Source organism: Carcharhinus amblyrhynchos, chromosome 14 (genome assembly GCF_965287045.1).
Source record: "Carcharhinus amblyrhynchos chromosome 14, sCarAmb.v2.hapA, whole genome shotgun sequence".
Classification (NCBI taxonomy): Eukaryota; Metazoa; Chordata; class Chondrichthyes; order Carcharhiniformes; family Carcharhinidae; genus Carcharhinus; species Carcharhinus amblyrhynchos.
Genome location: NC_137337.1, coordinates 40,558,218 through 40,573,634, shown reverse-complemented (window position 1 = coordinate 40,573,634; position 15,417 = coordinate 40,558,218). Strand labels below are relative to the sequence as shown.

The following is a 15,417-nucleotide window of genomic DNA, read 5'->3' as shown; positions in this document are numbered from 1 at the left end:
CCCTTGGTCAGAGAGCAGTTGAGAGTCAACCATAGTGCTCTGGCTCTAGAGTCACGTATAGGTCAGACCAGGTAAGAACAGCAGATTTCCTTCCCTAAAGGACATTAGTAAACCAGATGGTTTTCGAACAATCGACAATGGTTTCCTGGTCATCATAATTCCAGATAATTTTTATTGATTTCAAATTCCACCATCTAACGTGGTGGGACTTGAACTTGGGTCTGCAGAACATTAACTGAGTTTCTGGATTAATAGTCTAGCAATTATATCACTAGGCCATCACCTCCCCTAGTTTTCTATTTACAATATAACTCCATAAATGAATTCTTTAACATGATCCAATCTAAAGTCAATCCAACAGGGTTTCCTCTCCCTCTTTTGTTTTATTCATTCATAGGGCATGGGCGTCGCTGGCTGGCCAGAATTTATTGCTCATCCCTAGTTGCCCTTGAGAAGGTGGTTGTGAGCTTCCTTCTTGAACCACTGCAGTCCATGTTCTGTGGGTTGATTCACAATGCCGTTAGGAGCGGCATTGGAGCGAAGCAGCTCTGGGAGCGACACAGCTCAACAGGAGGTGCCTCAACTGCAGGGGTAGATTTGGTTTGACTTTCAGATGTTAGATTTCCAACTTATAAAGGTGCTTCAGTGCAGATCACTTCTTCAGTTCACACTGGAACAGTACTTTACCCTTTCCCAAGCTGACTTGTTTCTGTACTACTTTCAAACACAACAACATTACTGGCAGGCATATTTGGAGCGGACTGCCCTGCTGGGCAGATAACTGCTTGTTCGTGTCCTCGAGTGATCTACATGCTTCTTCAGTATTTTACCTTGAAATTCTACTTCATACTGGGCCCATTCTGGCCATGACTTCGGTCCCAACTCTGACCAGTCTCAAAGTTTTTAGCATATACTAGATCATTCTCTTTGAATGTCCTCTCAGGTTCTGTTAAATCGTGGTGCTTCTTTTGCACACTTGGCTTTGCCTCCACCTTCCTCGTCAAATTTAGAAACACACCAGGTTCCAATCTGGTTCAAATATGCCTACCCATCAGGACCTCAACAGGAGTTACTCTGATGGTCATGTGGGGCATTGTTCTATATGTAATAAGAACACGCTGATTTGAGCTGTAGGCTTGCTGTTGGTTGCTTTTTCATGGCTGTTTTAAAAGTTTGCACGGGCCTCAGCCTGGAGGGATGGTAAGTTGCAGTAATATATATATTTAATGACATTTGATGACGTGAAGTGCTGGAGCTCCTCACTGATAAATGCTGTCCCATTGTCGGAAATCAATACCTCTGGCAAACCATGGATGGCGAAGGTTTGCCTTAACTTTTCCACTACTACAAAAGAAGCCGTGGACTTCATTTCATAGATATCTAGCCATTTTGAGAGTGCTTTACTAATTAGGAATGGGCCAACAAAATTTGATTTATTATTGTCACGTATTGGGATACAGTGAAAAGTATTGTTTCCACAGACAAAACATACTGTTCATAGAGTACATAGAGGAGAAGGAAAGGAGAGAGTGCAGAGTATAGTGTTACAGTTACAGCTAGGGTGTGGAGAAAGATCAGCTTAGTATAAGGTAGATCCATTCAAAAGTCTGATGGCAGCAGGGAAGAAGCTGTTCTTCAGTTGGTTGATATATGATTTCAGGCTCTTGTATCTTTTTCCATAATGAAAAGGGTGGGAGAGAGTATATCAGGGGTGTGTGATGTCCTTGACTATGCTTACTGCTTTTCTAAGGCAGCAGGAAGCAAAATAAACATGGGGTCACAACCATGGCTGATCAGGCCATTCTCAAAGGTGCCTTGGCTGCTGATGGTAACCTTTGTTGTACGTGGCATTGGTCACACTGTATAACCATTCTTTCTATGTCTGCATCTAATCTGGACCACCACGCACATCTGTGAGCTATAATAGTTTCCTGTCAAATGTGGGGACGATCATGGAAGGCCACCATCTTTGACTCTCAATTCATTCTTCTTTGTTTGAAAGGTTTTGGTTGTTCAGACAATCTATCATAACGCCAGTTATGAAAAACCATAGCTTAACTCTGGACTATATTGGATCTTTCTGATCCAGTATTTCATCTGTTGCGATGACAGTGTTTTGCAGAATTTCAACACCAGGATAATTTCTTGTGGCACTAGTGGGGTGACATATGTTCTGGTAGTGGGAGACAACTCAAGTACCTGCATTTGATATATGTGTTCCCAGTCTGTGTTTAAAAGCGTATTTGTAAGTGGCCCAAGGCTGTAGCCTTGCAGATGCTATTGGAGGGATGGCTTTAACTTCTGCAAATAAGCCTAGCAGAGGTTTGTGATCTGTAATTATGTTGAAATGCCATCCATAAACATATTTGTGGAATTTCTTTATACCAAAGCCAACTCCTCTTTCTCAATCTTAACATTTTTCGGTATAAGTTACGGTCTTTGAAGCAAAGCCGATGGGTCTTTCTAACCCTTCCTTCATTTTATGTGAAGGCTTTCAAGTGCCGTACTTTATCTAGTTCTTTTTGAAATACTGCCTGATATCTTCAAAGGATGTCATGAAGCTCCCCTTCATTAATTCTGGAAATATCTAACCAATTCAATTTTATTTCCTGAAGCCAAACTTATCCCATCAAACTTGGCCCTTGGTCCTCAACTACAATTAAAGGCAATTGGGCAGATTGTTGTCTGTAACTAACGGCTGCTGGTTTTGTTCTCAAAATCCATAAAGCCTCCCCCCCACCATATGTTGCAGTGTTGTTTAATTTCAGATCTGGAACCCCCCTCCCCCCACCATAAGTACTGATATGTTTGTTCTCCCACTACTGTGAAGGAGGCTTTTATCTCTATCTCTGTTTTGAATGGACAACTGTTAACCAGTTGTCATGGGACCCACTTTGCCTACCTTAATATTATTCAACTATATGCAGCTGATCCTTCTTCAGAACTATTCTTTCCACTGCGCAGTGGAGCTAGAATTATTTTCCTTTAGCATTGGGCAGGTCCTGTTTAACCTTGCACCTGCTGCTTCCCTAAAGCTATACTGCCTCTGGGGTGGCCTCCCCCACATTGATAGCATTCTTCACAGTTCTTGGTTCGTAGATCGTATCTCCTATATCTCTGCACTCTCTCTGGTTCTGTATTTCTTTATTCGTTAAACTCTGCCCCTGCACCCTGCAGTACTGCCATTTGCAGCTTCTATCCAAACCTGGTGGACCTTGCCACTTTGCACATTTTGAAGTTCCATCATGCCTTTTTCTGCAATTTCCATAGCAAGGGCAATTTCTAATACCTTTGGGGTTATTTCTACTTCTGCCAACAGCTTCTTCTTTATGCAGTATTATTCACCCCACAGGCGAGCCGGTCCCTCGACATCTCATTAAGGGCAGACCCAAGTTCACAGTGTTCAGCATTTACCTCAACACAAAAGCTGCTGTCGCCTTCCCAGAGGTCTTGCCATCAAGTTGAACTTGTATCTTTGAATAGTCACTGAAAGCTTCAGTGATACTGCCCTTTCACTTCTCCTTAGTTTTTTATTTAAATGAAATTAAATACCCCTGCTGCCCTGTTGGGATTTGAATTTGCATTCCCAGATCACCAGTCCAGGCTATTGGATTGCTAGCCTAGTAACAAAACCACACTATAAGGCAGTCCTCACTCTGTGATTCAGATTGAATTTCTGTCTTGCTTTTGAGCAGAGGAGGAGAATGGTAGTGCTTTGAAAATTACAGAGCAGAATCTAATCATTTCTGCCACAAATTTGTACATTGCCATTTCTCTCGGGGATGTAATAACTTCAAAGGTGACTAATTCAGGCTTCAAGTTATAAAGGGTTTACTAACAACAATATTTATATATGTACAATCAAGGGTTGGACAGAACTGTAACACACGTCTACCCTCTTCTCCTCCCTGGTTCCAGCTGAGGTTCCTCCCTGACCCCTGGTGCACGTCCTTGCACCTAGTTGGCTTGGCTTCCCACACTGCCTCTTCATAGGATCTGGCCAGATCATGTGGCCCTGAGGGATCACCCCCTTAAAGGGGCCATGCTGTCACAGGGGCCTAGATTAAATGGGCAGAATAGCTGCCTGATGAAACAGGAGATTCATTACAGTGCACAAGTCAGACTATTTTAAGGTAGAACCTTGAAGCCATTTTCAGATTTTTAACTTGATGAAAACTGTGCATGATGGCACAGTGGTTAACACTTCTGCCTCATAGTGTAAGGTACCCAGGTTCAAATCTGGCCTTGGATGTCTGTATGGAGTTTGTCCATTGTCCCTGTGTCTGTGTGAGTTCCCTCTGGATGCTCTGGTTTCCTCCCATAATCTGAAAGATGTGCTGGTTAGATGCATTGGCCATGCTAAATTCTCCCTCCGTGTACCTGAACAGGCACCGCAGTGTGGTGACTAGGGAATTTTCATAGCAACTTCATTGCAGTGTTAATGCAAGCCTACTTGTAACACTAATAAATAAATTTCAAAAAAAATGAAAAGTTATTGGGCTTGACCAGTACTATGGAGCAGTACACTTCAGACATGGACATTTCTGGAGGTATTTAAAAGGTGCTCATTTTCAAGTAGTCAGATCTTGGTATCTATCTAGAAAGTTGAGGAACATTTACTGAGATAGCAGGGGATTAGGCATGTTATTATTGTGAGAGAAAGCAACAAAGCCACTCCCATCGTAATGTTGCCCTTTCCACAATGAAGCTCTTCAACATCCCAGTGATCTTGGAGAGCAGGCTGAAAGAGGTTCCTGATGCGATTGAAGGCTCTATCAATTTATTTTCTCTGACATTTGAAGATGATAGTATCAAGGGACTGATTGGACACTAAAAAGTGCTAATGCCATGAACTCCTAGACAGTGTACCTAGCTGCAATGTCCATTGAGATAATTGCTCACGGCATGTTAAACTGTGGGATGTTGATGCATTGTATCAGTTTGGCGCAGAATCTGGAAGTGGACTGTCTCATAGTCTCTGATATGGTATGGAAGCTCTTAGGCAGGCAGTCCAATATTTTGGGAGATTGTTGGTGTATATGGAGGAAGCTCCATGCAGTGTGCAAATTGAGAGAGGAGAGAGATATGCAGAAGTGTGTGAGCAAAATGGAGAAGTGGTCATGGATAATAAAGTGGCAAATGTCAGAAAGATTTAGCAGAAGAGTGAGATGTTTTAAAGTTGTCATCAGAATGCTGCTTGTATCAGATGCAGGGACAACAAGAGATGACTTTTGTGTTTAGAATGAGAAATTGTTGTGCAGTGCATCACTATGTTTGGAGGAGAAACATGGAGCTTGGAAGGAAATATTTTGAGTGAGTTGAGGGTGAAGATACAAAGTTAAGTCTTGAGGGAGATGGAGAAGTGCAGGGGGGAAGAAAAATTCTGCAATGGAATTATTCAGGGTTGGAATGGCAGTGGGGAATCGCTTTGGGTGGGAGGGACAGCGGGAATTGTTGGGGCTGAGAGTGGCAACAGGAATTGTTGAGGGTGAGAATGGCCGTGAGAGATGCTGGTGGTGAGATTAGCAGTTGCTGGTAGTGGCAGTGGGAATTGTTGGGGTTGGGAGCGGCAGTGAAAAGTGTTAGGGGTGGGACTGGCAGTGGGAAATGTTGGGGGTGGGAGTGGCTATGGAAAGTGTTAGGGGTGGGAGTGGCAGTGGGAAATGTTGGGGGTGGGAGTGGCTATGGAAAGTGTTAGGGGTGGGAGTGGCAGTGGGAAATGTTGGGGGTGGGAGTGGCAGTGGGAAATGTTGGGGGTGGGAGTGGCAGTGGGAATTGTTGGGGTTGGGAGTGGCAGTGGGAATTGTTGGGGTTGGGAGCGGCAGTGGAAAGTGTTAGGGGTGGGAGTGGCAGTGGGAAATGTTGGGGGTGGGAGTGGCTATGGAAAGTGTTAGGGGTGGGAGTGGCAGTGGGAAATGTTGGGGGTGGGAGTGGCTATGGAAAGTGTTAGGGGTGGGACTGGCAGTGGGAAATGTTGGGGCTGGGAGTGGCTATGGAAAGTGTTAGGGGTGGGAGTGGCAGTGGGAAATGTTGGGGGTGGGAGTGGCAGTGGGAATTGTTGGGGGTGGGAGTGGCTGTGGAAAGTGTTAGGGGTGGGAGTGGCAGTGGGAATTGTTGGGGGTGGGAGTGGCAGTGGGAATTGTTGGGGGTGGGAGTGGCAGTGGGAATTGTTGGGGTTGGGAGGGGCAGTGAAAAGTGTTAGGGGTGGGAGCGGCAGTGAAAAGTGTTAGGGGTGGGACTGGCAGTGGGAAATGTTGGGGGTGGGAGTGGCTGTGGAAAGTGTTAGGGGTGGGACTGGCAGTGGGAAATGTTGGGGGTGGGAGTGGCAGTGGGAATTGTTCTAACAATACATAATAGGTTTGTGGTAGATTATAGCACCTCTGGGATGTGTTTGAATCCAACCTGAAACAAAATTGTTAGCAAATTAAATGTTGGGTGGGAGCAGCCGTGGGAATTGTGGCAGTGGGAGCTTTGGGGAATTGCTGGGGGTGGGAGTGACTTTGGGGAATTGCTGGGGGTGGGAGAGGCAGTGGAATTGTTGCGGGAGAATTACTGGGGGTTGCTTTCTGGGGGTGGGGGGTTGGCAATTACCAGAGCAAGGTTTGGTGTGGGGCAGTACAGCAAGGTTCATCCTGAGAAAGAGTAGGTAAGAAATCATTCTCACTTTTGCTGCCTGGGTAAGGCCAACACTACATTCATTCTACTACATTCTGGTATTGACATCCTCTTTCTTCAGCCTCAATAGCATCTGCTTGGGAACACTTCCACCATTTGTTGTGAGAAAGAGCCTATCTCCAGGCTGAAATTATATTGCTGCATCAATGAGTCTCAAAGCACTTCCACGTGTGATTTCCAAGGCTCTAAAACTATGTGAATATAATTTCAAGTATAATACATAGCTTGCTTTAATGTGTAAGTTCAGTTTCAATAAGTGTTAGACCCACTGGAAATCCCACCCTACAATATGGTAAGTTGCCATCAATGTTCTGAATGTGAAGGTAATTTGAATGGCCATCAGAATGATTTAAATCTCTTTCTGCTGACTTTGGGCAGTTGTTCTGATTGCTGCAGCCAATACTTGCCCACTTTGCATCAGATAAGAAAATGTCCTTCAACTTTGCTTTCTGCAAAGCAACCCTTCTCCATTGATGCCGGTGCTATTTTCTATAAAATTATCAGGATGATATGAAATTTTTAATTTGCTAACAACTTGATTTGGATTGGATTTAACACATCCCAGAGGTGCTATAATCTACCACAAACCTGTTATGTATTGTTAGTCAGAACGTAGGAAAGATATAATGATATAATTTGTAATTTGTGAGCAAAACTAGACATGATTGCCAAATCTATTCACTTTAAACAGGCTAATGTTTCAATTAAGATAGCTGACAGAGTAATGTCATTGTCAGTTGTACCATACCCAACAGGAAAGTGAAAGAGGGATAAAAGTGGACAGACACCTGAGGTGTCAACTTGGTGAAGCTACAACACAGGATTACTTGCATGCCAAATAGTATGGTATAGATAGAGCAAAGAGGTCCCACAACCAATGGATCAGATCAGAGCTTTGCAGTCCTGCCAAATCCAGTTGTGAATGGTGGTGGACAATTAAAATACCTAACAGGAGGCGGAGACTCCACAAATATCTCCATCCTCAATGGTGAGGGAGCCCAGCACATCAGTGCAAAAGATAAGGCTGAAGCACTTACAACAATCTTTAGCCAGAAGTACCAAGTGGGTTCTGCATTACAGCCTCTTCCTGAGATGACAGTCTTCAACCAATTTAATTCTCTTCATGTGATATCAATAAATGGCTGAAGGCACTGGACGCTGCAAAGGATATGGACTATGACAACATACCAGCAATGGTACTGAAGATGTGGAAGATGGTTGTGGCTGTTGGAGGCCAATGGTCTCAGTCCCAGAATATCACTGCAGGAATTCTTCAGGGTTGTGTACTAGGCCCAACCATCTTCAACTGCCTTATCAATTTCCTTTCCATCATTACCAGATCAGAAGTGGGGATGATTTGTTCAGCAACATTTACAACTTCCAAGATATTTAAGCAGTCCATGTACATGTGCAGCAAAACATGGACAACATTCGAGCTTGGGCTGATGAATGGCAAAAACATTCAAGCCACATAATTGCCAGACAATGACCATCTCCAGCAAGAGAATCTAACCATCTCCTCTTGACATTCAATGACATTAATATTGCCAAATCCCCGATTATCGACATTCTGGAAGTTCCCATTGACCAGAAACTGAACTGGACTAGCCATATAAATACTATAGCTACACAAGGTCAGAGGTTGTGAATTCTGAGGTGCATTATTCATCTCCTGACTGCCCAAAACCATTCCAACACTTATGAGGCACAAGTTAGGAGCAGGATAACCAATTTGGTATGAAGAAAATAAGTGCCATGCCATGTGAGGGCATTGATGAGACTGTGGGAGTAGGTTAGGAGAGGGGTGTGCTGGGGAGACCGTAGGAGCAGGGGGGATGTTGGCAAGACTATAGAGGGTGGGGTACTGGGGCTGATGTCCAGATTGTGGGTTTGGCGGGGTTGGGGTTATTGTTCTATTAAGACTCTGAGACTGGGAACACGTTCGCAGAGAGCGGGTGCGTGTGAGAATCACATATCTTAAATACAGGACAATGGCTGTCTCAGCAGCAAACAAACTGGAACATGGAAAATCCACCTCAAATATGGGAGTGTATAGCAACCTGGTCAGGATTTTGATGGCTTACTGTCTATTTGCCTGGATGAATGTTGCTCCAGCAGCAAGAAACTGGACACTATGAAGTTCAAAGCAGTCCACGTGATCGGCAGTCCAACCACCAATTTAAATATTCATTCCCTCCATCACTGATGTATAGTGGCAGCAGCATGAATTCTACAAGACGCGCTGCAGCAATTCAACAAGGATTCTTCGACAGCACCTTCCAAACTCACAACCTCTACCATCTAGAAGGGCAAGGGCAGCAGATGAATGGGAACACCACCACCTGCAAGTTTTCCTCCAAAGCACACACCATCCTAACTTGAAACCATATCGCTGCTCCTTCACCATTATGACAGGCAATGGTATTATCATTTGGCCTAATAAACCAGGAGACTCAGGGTAGTGCTCTGGGGTCCTGGGTTAAAATCCCACCATGCCAGATGGTGAAATTTGAGTTAAAAGTCTAATGACGAACATTGTTGTAAAAACCCATCTGCCTCATTATGGAAACTGCCATCTTTACCAGGTCCATGTGTGACTCCAGATCCATGGCAATATGGTTGTTTCTAGCAAGTCAGTTGGTTAAAGGACAATTACGGATGGGCAATAAATGCTGGCCCATCCAGAAATGCCTATATGGCAAGAATGAATAGAAAATAAAATCCTGAAATTCCCTTCCCCACAGCACTGTGTGGTGTGGCAGAAGGCAGCTCACCACCACCTTCTCAAGGGCAGTTAGGGCTGGGCTTCAAATGCTGGCCAAGCCCCCTCATGAAAGAATCATAAAACAAAAATTCTGTATTTTTGTTTTTCTGGACACAGTACGTGATATCATTCATGTGTAAAGGATGTGAACCAAAATAGTACAGCAGCATAAGTCATTTAGAACATAAGAACATAAGAACATAAGAAATAGGAGCAGGAGTAGGCCATCTAGCCCTTCGAGCCTGCCCTGCCATTCAATAAGATCATGGCTGATCTGTCGTGGCTGAGTTCCACTTTCCCGCCCTCTCCCCATAACCCTTAATCCCCTCTCTTATCAAAAACCCATCAACCCGCGTCTTAAAAATATTTAGCGAGGCAGCCTCCACCACTTCAACGGGCAGAGAATTCCAGAGATTCGCCACCCTTTAAGTGAAGAAGTTCCTCCTCAACTCCGTTCTAAACCGCCCCCCCTTTATCTTGAGGCTGTGCCCCCTAGTCCTACTATCCTTTCTGAGCGGGAAGAGTCTCTCCACCTCTATCCTATCCATCCCATTCATCATCTTATACGTCTCAATGAGATCTCCCCTCATTCTTCTAAACTCTAACGAGTACAAGCCTAGTTTATTCAGCCTCTCCTCATAGCTCAACCCCCTCAACTCTGGCATCAGCCTAGTAAACCTCCTCTGCACTCCCTCCAAGGCCAAAATATCCTTGCGTAAGTATCTGAAAGGAAAAAGAGACAAAACTGAATTGTGGTGTGGGAAGAGGAGAAAGTAAGAAGTGAATGCTTAGACCATCAGCTTTTGAGTCATAGGAGATGATGGGTTGAGGGAGTAAAAAGATGATGCAAGGGAGATTGGATATGTGGATGGTCTCATTTTCAATGGTTTCTGCCCTGCAGGTAGCCACAGCCTTAATATTGACCCTTCCCATAATGGTCAGCACTGTTTGCTGCATGGGGAGTGCTTAGAACATGTATGCAAATAACTTCCCCTTTGGTTAATTCTTAATGCCTTCAGTTGGGCGCCACCTTGTTCTGCAAGCGAGAAAGGAGCACATCAGGGAATGTTATACAATCTATTTGGATGATGTGGCTATCATGATTGAACAGCTGACTGTGTGCAAACTGAGATGTGGGTATACTAAATGTGTGAAGGTGAGGTGGAACAAATTAATGTTAGGTATGAGTATTTATTGATAAAGATTTTATGGTAAGTGGGTGATGTGGTACATTGTGCCTTGAGTGAAGCTAGTGATGCAGTTGGTGGGATGTGGTATTTGACAATGCATTCACTGACCTAAACTGTTCATGCAAGATCATCAAACTCCTGGCTCCACACCCAGGTCCTTGGAGCTGTACTGATAGCATTGACTTTCATAGCTATCTGTTCCTACTGCCGTCTTGTGTCTGAAGGCTGCCTGGCTCTCTAGAAGATATAAGAAATCTTGTGCTTTCCACGTGCTCTGCTAAGCTTTTATAGTGCAGAGACCAAAAGTGTTCTTATGTTCTTATGTGTTAGTGGGGAATTGATTGTGCTGGGGGGATTGTCACATTATCCCATGTTTTATCTAATGATCTCTCTTCCTTGGGTCAATTAAGTTGTAGAACCACTCCCAGCACCTGCTGCAGCCACAGTACATCTCCCCTTTAAGTAGTGCAGATCAGCTATGTGAAATGCACATTCTGGACAGTGTTGGCCCCCCTGCTTATACCTACAGCCAATGAACAGTGCAGGAAGTGCTGGCTGAAGGAAAAGTTAATCTAGTGATTAGGCAACACAAGGTTGACATGTAGCCTGCATTCCATTCAGTGGCTACATTCCTCAGACCATTTTTGAGAGAGCTAACCAAGGTGTAATCCCATTTCTGCGAACTTCCAGAACTTAATGCTTGCTATTCTATAATAAATTTATATTGTATGACTCTCTCCTTTTAATAGATTTTAGTTTGAATCATAATTTGGATTATTTTGTTGGAAACTGTTTGAGTGGGATTGGTAAAAAGAATTGACCTTATTTTGACATTTAATTTTGTTTTGGCAGTGCCTTGATATATATAACTGACTATGAAATGGAAACATTTAGGTAGATGAATAGTGATTGTACCAATAGTCATTATAAAATGATTATTTCTGGTAATACATTGCTACTTATGTTGCTTTTACATATTCCTTTCAACTGTATTTATGGTACAGTAATACATCACCTGCCATTTTACAGTGTTAACATTTTGTAACTGACAAGTACTGAGTTATATGGAACCACTTCAATTGCAGTGTGCCCTCTGGCCTTTCATTGCCAAATAAGTTTTCAAAGTAATAACCAAATAACTCAATGGAGTAGTCAACTCTTTTCCAATATGAGGAACCCAAATTTGAGGGTGTGCACCAAAAAATAAGATTCTAAAAGTGTTTTTTGCTCAATGTGAAAACAAAGGGATGTATTAATACATTTGTATTGAAATTTTGGTGTTGATATGAAGCTGTTCCCATTTTGCCATTGTACAAATATTGCATACAACACTTGTCTGATCATGGGCTAATTTCAGAGTAAAATCCAGAGCTATCACATCACTTGTCTTTAACACCGCCTAGAGTGTGATCCAAATCAAGTTACATTGTGCCCATTACCTGTGATATATGTTATAAATCTATCCAGTTCATCATTTCAATGTGCTGGGAATATGGAGGGTACTCACTCTCAAAATATTTTAAAGACTCCTAAGCACGGATATACTCTTTTAGATCAGACTGTAATTCAGACAGTACAGAGCATTGCTGGCTGTGAATGGATCTTGTCACTTGCACTTCTAGGAGGTCTGGTGGTAAGATGTGTTAATTCCCAGTTGATGTTATTACTGGACAAATCCAATCCCAGAATGGAACCTGGTTTGATAGATTGTGCTTGAAAAAACTATGGAGAGTATCTGCTGAACAGATTCACATGAATCTGCTGTTGACTTTTTAACAAAAAGGTAAGCCATTCATTAAACAAGAAACATTAACTTTATTACATTAGAAACCAAAAATGGTTGGAAAGATGACAACACAGACATCAAGAAAAATGTATTCAAACTCATGCTGTCCCTTTTATCCTAGCAATACCCTTGCACTGCAGTAAAGAGGTACCACTATTTCCACACCAAGAGTAGAACTGATTCAGTTGCAAAGAAGTTTCTTTACCAATTTCTGAACATTCATTAGAACCTCTTCCACAATTGGTATCTCCCTTGCAATCCAGAAAACTTACTCTAAATTCACTATTACTTTAGCTTTAGAGCAAGACGTATGAGTTCTTTCAAATAATTTATTCAGCAATCTGGCAGCGTTTCCAGTTAGAGGTGTAGACCTTCTGACTCCATTCTATGGCATATCGATACCAACTGAAATTAAAACTATTTTTCTTGTATCTTCCTGCTACCTCTGTGTGTGTCTTTTCTCTGATCCTCTAAAGTTAGCAACAACACAGGGGTTTTCTTTTTCTATGTTTTGTTGCAACTTCCCTAAACTACTAACTCATTGGTAACCCATCTCCTCAGTTCCAGAGTCGTAAAACGTTATCAAAAATGAATGTATATAAACAGGGCCTGGAGACTTCCCAGCTCCATCGAAAAAAAACTCTCAAAATGAAACTAAAACCAGGTTTCACCTTTGTTAACACACAAATGAAACAATATAAATTAAACATAAAGTCCATCTTGCTCCCAACACTTACAAATGCAATATACCTTACTTAAAACTATATATGGTTCCTGAAAAATGAAAAAGTAATCCTGGTTTGGGTGAAATTATATTGAATTGCCTGGATCACTGGTTTGCAAGAATAATATAAGAAAGCAGTGTAATTTACTATTCACGTGAGGGAAACCAGCCACCGCTACAAATCCCAGAGCTCTCTTATTCTGACTGTTGGCGTCCATGGGGAAAGGACTGCATTGGTTGACTCTGGCATAAAGGATATTGGTGACATGCTTGATGCAGCTGAGTGCTGAAAAGATGGGTGATGATCACTGTAGCAGGATGGATGGAGCCTAAAGTGAAAAAAGTAAGGCTATGGTGCCTTTAACTCAACTGACAAAGCATAGGCTGACAAGAAGCAGGTCCTGTTCTAAATGGCTGTATAATTCAGCTGGTTTTGTGCAGCTTCCTGATGCAGTGTTGCTGAGTTACATCAAGGAAAGTGACTCCTGACCTGTAGACCTCATTGGTTGAAGCTTTCCATAAACAGTTATTGAGCCCACCCATTCCTTCACTCAAAGCTCTGAAGTTCCATGGAAACCCAGATAAGCACAGGAATTCCAGTGATCTGAGTGCTTGCAGTCAAGTGCCTGTTAAGAGCACTTTCAGTTACATCAGTCAGTTTGTGAAGCAAGGTTTTACTCAGCAAGATGGTGTTGGGCAGGATTTCTAACATGCTCAACTAAAATGATGTTGGGGTCCTAATTAGCTCCCTGTATTATACATCTATTAATGAGGCACCTGCCTGTTGCCATCAGACTCAGCTCCAATATCCAAATGGTGGTTAGGGTATTCCTTGCGGGAAATGGGCTGTAAGTTGATTTTTGCCATCCTAATGGCAATTTATCCCATCCACAACCAGATAGGTTGGATTAAAATCATCCCCACTGTTTTTATTCTTGTCTTAGCTGTGACACCAGTAAGTCATGATTTAAACACAAACACACACTTCAGGTCTCACAATCAGGCAACTTCAACTATGGCCTTTCTGGACAAAAACAAATGTATCCACAACAGTACGTGACATTCAGTGCACTAGCTACATCTTAACTGCTCGTTGAAGTGCAGGTATGATATTGGCAAGTGACAAATGCTGAACATTAGTATTCATAGTTAAACAATTTTACTGCTGATGTTTGAAACTGGTTCCTGAGTTGAAAATTCATAAATCACTCTGACTGTTGGCTGGAATGATATGCTGAGTGTTGTAATCACTAAGAGTTGGGAAATTATTCAGGCATATGGCATAGCATTTCCTTTCATAGATTGTCATCACTATTTTTAGAATGTTCAGCATTTTCTTAACTACTTATTATGCCTTGTCAGTATTATGCTATATCCGTACTAAACGAAATGCGCTCAGTTTGTTCCAAAAGGCAGGCAGATGAAATGATGCCAAAATATTCTGTCAAGAAAAGCATTAATGGCATATTGAGAAGAAATACATTTTCTAATTTGTCACAAAACTGTAAAATTCTTACTTAAGAGATTTTTTTTTACCTTGTTTCCTTTGTAACTTAGATATAGATGAATATTAATAAAATATACAATATAATTGATGTTGAAGTATTTTTTGCTTTAAAATGGTAGGTGCTAAGGTATTCTCATTATTCTTGAATAGATTATAGGGAGAAATGATGAGGCAAGATTGGTCTCCCAGGATGTGAAAATGAATTCATATAAAACAATGCTTATGGAGATTCTAGTAGTTGAGGATATTCCCAATCAGTATGCTGATACAGAAGGGGAATTCACAGGATCAGGCAATCTGTAATTGTAAGTACTTACGGAATCTATCAGAGAATAAAAAATGAGGTCATATGGGTCATTTGTTATGTTGGCACTAGTGCTGGGAACTTTGCCCACCAAGAACACATTGATGAATTGTTGGGGCACTGCGCACAGTTGTTTCAGTGTGTGCCTCTGGTGACAGTGCAGACATGGAAAGTGATCCCCTTATGTTATCTCCAAGAATCCTGAGACCTATTTAAGTTTCCACTATTAATAATACTAGAGTTGTGAATCTGCAGTCCTCAACAGCCACCTTCCCAATGGGAAAACTTAGCATTTTGATGGTATCAAAACAGCAGCGGCAAACAGCAGCAGAAAAATATTTGGTAGCATTGTGTTTCTGTCGGTTTTGCCTTAGCCAAGAAACAATAATTGGCAGATTTCACTCATTGAACATTGACCGTGAATTACCTTCCTTGCTTTGATGTCCATGAATGGCTCTTTATTACTT

The 15,417-nt window shown here is 42.3% G+C and overlaps 1 protein-coding gene across 3 annotated transcripts in view; it reads left to right on the top strand.

Moving 5' to 3' along the window:
• slc35f4 (solute carrier family 35 member F4) overlaps positions 1–15,417 on the top strand; it is a 218,450-nt gene that overhangs the window by 180,389 nt on the left and 22,644 nt on the right. The window lies entirely within an intron of this gene.